This window comes from Chelmon rostratus, chromosome 1, assembly GCF_017976325.1.
Source record: "Chelmon rostratus isolate fCheRos1 chromosome 1, fCheRos1.pri, whole genome shotgun sequence".
NCBI classification, from domain to species: domain Eukaryota; kingdom Metazoa; phylum Chordata; class Actinopteri; order Chaetodontiformes; family Chaetodontidae; genus Chelmon; species Chelmon rostratus.
Genome location: NC_055658.1, coordinates 22,018,481 through 22,024,657, shown reverse-complemented (window position 1 = coordinate 22,024,657; position 6,177 = coordinate 22,018,481).

Here is a 6,177-nt window from a genome sequence, read left to right as displayed (position 1 = left end):
CGCCTTCTCCACCAGAGACGATATAAAATGCGAGCTTTTAAATCGGTCTCCTCTCTCTCTTCCACGTGATATTTTATAATTGAACACTTTCTCTCCAGTTTTATGTCGACTTGCCATGATCGCCTTTTGACGGAGCTCAAGTTCCCATAAACTTGTGCATCTGCTTTTGGCTTGTCAGGGCAACAATCATTCGGGATGAGAGGGGTTTTAAGATTCATTCATGTTTCGCGGAACATAATATGACACCTTACCTTTGCTATAAATCAAATATTCTGTTCAGGAAACCTTGATTGAGCTATTATAAGCCATGGGCGTATTTATTTATGTGATTGTCATTTCAAGAGCGGGTTTACAAGACAGATAATGTCTTTGCTTGGATTTAACCTTTAGACTTTACCGTCAGCTAAATATTAGTACTTGCGTTTCACATACAACAAAACTTTTTTTAATGTTTTAATTTGGACTTTATCTGTTTCTTCTCTGTACTAACAGATTGAATTACAGTTTTCTAAGAAGCCGTAAAAGCATTGTGTTCCATGTGTAATTCAATTCTACAGCAGCTTTTGCCAGTGGCAATGATTTCTATTAGATATGGTTGATCAGTTCATCCCATTAAAGTCAATGAATGTCCCCTTTGCTCTCCAGTGCTTGTTTTATAAAACCCTAATAGGGATGGTTTTTGGGCGTTTTTTTTTTTTTTTTGGTCAAGATTGAATAACTGCAGCGATGGTAAAGCAAAGAAACAGGTAGCAAGAAAGGATAGTGTGTTATTACTGTTGTTTTCTCCTGATTTGGTTCTATTCTTTTGCACTTTGTTGTGTATTGTCAGGTGTCTCTATGATAGCATATGATAAGGAGTGTTGTTTCTAAATATGCACTTGTTTGATGTAGATGACTGGTTTTCTTAAGAAATGAAGGCAAAATTTAAAAAGTAGTGTCCAGTAACACAGTTTGATGGAAACTCCACCTCTGGAGTCCCTCACAGATGTAAAGTAGGTGCATATTGCAGGTGACACACTGAGAATAGACAATGACAGGAACTGAACCTGTAACCTTGACCGTCCTGCTGAATCTGTAGATGTGTACCGGACTGCTCAAGGCAAAGTTATATCATCCATCACCTTTAACCTTACCCATCCTGGATCCCTGCTTCTGGCTGCGCACAATTCTCGAGACCTCCCGTCTCACTCTTAAGGGTCAGGCTCTCCCATGCTGACCTGAGGATCAGCGGCTAATGTAACAAGACGCAGCCTCTCAGCAGTCGCGGTATGGCCCTCTGGATTTAATCATGCGTTTGGTTTGGGTCACAGCAAAGATCTCTACTTCTGCTCCTTTCTGTCCTTTTACCTCTGTACTTTGTGAAAGCATGCACTGCTGCTTCTTTACATTACCTAATAAGCTAGAGCCCCCCCCAAACACACACACACCACACCCCATCATGACCTTTCACCCACCTCTCTGAGTATTTAGGTGACCTCATGGTTTCAGTCTTAGTAATGCCTACTAACTCTGCCATTAGTGTCAACCCTACATAATAAAAAGTGCCTTCACTCATAGTACAAATAAGAATGACCATTTATTAGCTGTTACATGACAGAACTTAACTGAGACTTTCCATATTTTGCTGTAGACAGGTGAACCACCAAAAATGTGGAAATGTCTCGTTGACAATTCATTCATTTAAAATGACATTCTGACACTGAGGACTATTTCTTGTTTTGTCATTCCATGGACTTAAGGTACCTGGTCATTACCACACGGTAATCAGGTCATGGTATTAGCACTGAGTGGGAATTTGTTTTGTTCTGCACCCCATTCAAACTCTGAAGTTTAAATCTTTCCAGGCCTCACAAAAGGAGTGTCATTAAGCCTCTCTCTCCGGGCTTTGCTAGTATCTGCAAAGATTTAAGCACCTCAGCAATGTTAAGTCTTATTCCCTACGTGCCGAATACATTCAGTTTGAGTCAGCTGTACAGTCAGAGAGAGGAACATTTGCCACACAACACATCTGGAAAATGAGGTTCATATTTACCACCAACCAGCTCCTTAGCAGCGCATCATCTCGCACTTCAGCCAACACCTGCGCTCCAACATCAGTCTGACAGAATGTGGCGCCATTGTCCTGGAAATGCTTAAAACAATTGCCATATTTCTTGTTAGTCTCCTTCATCTATATATATATATATATATATATATATATATATATATATATATATATATATATATATTAGAGTTTTTTCTTTCAACAGGTCACACCCCATCAATCCCCAAGTGACTGGTGAATGGAGAACACAATAGGGGGCGACGCACAAGTTGGGTTTGAATGGTGGGTAGTAATTAGGGGGCACAGAAAGGGAGGCTTGACAGCAGGAGGATTGGCATGATTGCTGTTTAAACTGTGAGAGTGCTTGAAAAAAAAAGAAAAGAAAAAAGGCTATGATTGACTGACAAGTCTCACAGCAAGTTCCAGACTAAAGATGAGCTTCAGATGAGATTCAATAGCTCACGTCTCCCATAAGAAACGCATTTATTAATGTCCACACTGACATTAACTCTTGTGTAATTGTTGCGTAAGACATCTTGTTGCACAGTCATAAACATTTTAAAACATCATACTTGGTTCCCACAGGAGAAATAATAAGAGAAACACTGGTGACAGTGATCGAACATGTTTCTTTCCTTGTCTCACAGAGTGTAGAGGGATGAGTTTGGGTTTGTTTGGAAAATATAAACACTTCCACACCTTATTTGGCAAGTCTCACTGACAAGTAAAAGACGAATGTCTTTTGCACACCCTTACGCTGACCCATCCTCCAGTGTTACACAGGAAAAGTTGTTGCCTGTCATCCAAAAAAAAAAAAAAAAAACGTTTGGAAAAGAATCAAACACAGACGTGAAACACCCAAAACACTGAGCAAGAAAACAAACCTTGGCCTGCAGATACCACCGATGGTCCACTGATGTTCCTGAAACCTTGCCCTCACCAGAGACCTTCACCGTTCCTATAAACCATCACACAGGACATGAGGAACAATCGCTTTCCTGAGAGAAGAATAGGAGAGAGAAAATCAACAAGGTGTCATCTGGTGGGATAAGGAAATGTAACAATGAGGTTTGGAGGAACTCCCTGAAGAGTTGAAGGAGACAGCTTGCCAGGTTCAAGCCTGCAGGAGTCTAGGTTTGCGCAAGATGTGTGTGTGTTGTGCGGGTGTGTGTGCACTTGTGAGTGCATGCATCACATCAAAAATGTGTAAAAATCTACATCATGCCAGTTTAATGAAGTCTTTGCACTGAGAAGCTGGATGGAAGCCGTGACAAAGCAGAGGGTCCACCGTTACAAAAAAGATGGCAAGGTACCAAGAATTGGTCAGAGGATTTTATTGCAAATGATGTAAGTTTGCTGAAATACCCAAAAAGTAATCTAGAATATTTCCATAGGATGGCCAAGTAAAACAAGGCGTCTTGGATGTAGATATTTCACTCAGTGTCAGTAAGATGCTCCTATAGTACCTATCAGAGTCACTGCATGAGTCATGTGTGAGAACCCTTTAACTGTACTTAACTATCCAGCGGTTCCCAAACATTTTCTGGCGTGCTCCCTTTTAGATGCTGAAAAAAGTTCAGTTTTTATCAATCGCTAGTAACGGGGGAAGCAACTACTAAACATGGATCCAAGATAAGTTTTAATGAAATAAAACATCAGCACAATAGCATCAGCAAACTCTTGTCTGCTTATTTTAACCGCATAAATCATACTGGGCTTCACTTCGTATCCGGTCATCCATCCCTGCCTGCAGTGGCCCTCTGCTCCCCCCAATGCACGCTGTGTAGCATGTTTGAAGCCTCGCATCCACGTTTGGCATGCAGGATAATGGAGGGGTCACAGGAGTGTATATACACACCCAGGTATCCTGTTGTTTTAGGCAGGAAGGCCTATTAGGGATATAAAACCAAAATAGTTCTCTCTTGTGAAACACTCCTTTATCGTTGCTAACAAGGTCCAGTCCCTCCTCACTTGAAGCTCTGTCATGACCTATTGTGTTGACAGTCAATCAGTCTGTTGTGTTTTTGTAGTCGTGCAGGTAAATCTCGGTTGAAGACTGCATATACTGTATTTATAGAGATGTCAAGAATGTGTTCATAGTCTCAATGGATGGGAGCATTACTTCAAGTTAGAAAGTATTCAGAAACTTCTTACAATACAGTATTTACCCTCTATAAGTTGAACCCATTGATATTATACAATAGTAAACTACCCCCAAAGTTTTTGAGATAAATGGCTGACTGAGTCTTGACTTGTGGAGCACAACTCGGCCAGGACTCATCCTCATTTTGCCTGAGACAGCAGAGCTACCTGGATAAATTGAGGCACACGGTAGTGTCACATCAATTTAACCACGAGCCCTGTCGGTTCTGACCTTTCTTCCCAGCCTGGCACAGAGAGTCCCTGATCTGCACGAGGCCCGTGTCCAGCGTGGGTCCGCAAACAGAGGCTGCTCACTCACTCAGGTCCCGAGGAGACCAAATCGCATTACCAACACATATCTCCCACAATCTACTGTGACAGGATCACCCCCCAGGCAGGGCTGAAATGGATACAGCAATATACAACAGCCATGCAGAGGAAAGAGGGAGGATGGAGGGGTGTGGGACCGAAGAGGAGACTGGGAGCTGTGGGTGGGGAAGGAGTCACACTGTTGTAAGCACGGCAACAATGTGACTTAATTGATTCCATGCCATCTCATCAATTTTGATTAAAATGAAATGAGCCTCTGTACGTTTGAAAAGGTTAAAACAAATTGAAGGTGGAAATCACAGCTGGTAATCACAGTTTGTCTAACAGCGGGCTTTTAATGAAGTGACCCGCTCTCCATCATTCATCTCAGCCTCCTGTGTGTACATAGAGCAAGACTGTGCATTGCTCTGTGTGTGTGTTTGCGTGCGTGTGAGCACATTTGCATACATTGTATTGAGAGCAGCATGTATTAGGTTTGCACCAGCATCGTGGCCTCCGCACCGATGAACTACTCTCCTCACAGCAGCTGAGCTGGAATAAGCAGTTGTGTCAAAATGGATTCAAGGTCTTAGCACAAAGCAATGCATTGACCAATATATACATTGATGGATAAGTTATTCGTTACAAAATGTACAATCTGATGAAAATTCTTATTTTTTTTATGCTCATTTAGATTAAATTTACACAAATCCTCTGTTCAAGAAATTGCATCGACAGAATATATGAGCACATATGATATATAAGAAAAACAAACATTAATAATTCTACACAATCTGGCGCATGAGCCCATTCTATGTTGTTTCTTAAATGATAAAATGGCCCATTAGGACACCGATACTGTATCTGTTCACAGTCCAGTCTTCTTCCCACCACACAAGGAAAACAAGTTCACAGAGAGGCCAAATACAGACAAGTCAAGCAATTATAGCACATAAGTCATGTGTGTGCAGTTATTTTCTTTAAGATATTGCTGAATTCTTCCATGCTTGGCATAAAAAGAAGTTTTTTTCCTTAAATTTATCTGTTAAAGATTAAACATTCAGTTCATTTCCTGCTGGTAGTAAAGTACAGGGATGATAGCAGAATCCTTCATTTCACGTCTTCTGTTTTAGTGAAGGAGGTCACTCATGGTTAAATGCAACATATGCAACAAGTCAAACATTTGCTTTAAACAATTAATGATTTCAAAGAATTCCGTATTTGACTCAAGGCCCTAAGTTAAGGCCTAAAAGAAAAACAGAAAAAGTCAATATACTTAGATCACCAAATGTCCAATGCTTTTAAAAACAACTTGAGGGTTAGGTATGACACACACACACACACACACACACTGTAAATTATCATACCCTTACCAATACATGCCACACCTTTAATTTTATTCTAACTTAAATCTAATTGATGTCGAGCCAAAACATTAATGAGGGAGGGAAAAACTCAAACTGGAACCCACACAGAGAACAAAAACAAACACAATGAAATGGTAGATAACTGCTGCCACCTCGTGGTGGTTTAGAGAAGCAGGTGCACAGCCATGGCCCCTTCAGTGGCTCCTATGCCTCGTTATAAACATAAAAGTCATTTCAAGTTCCCTCAGTGGTGAAGATAAATACGCAGGCAGAGTTAAAATTGTATTCTTGTTTTATTTTAAAAAGCAAACTTTG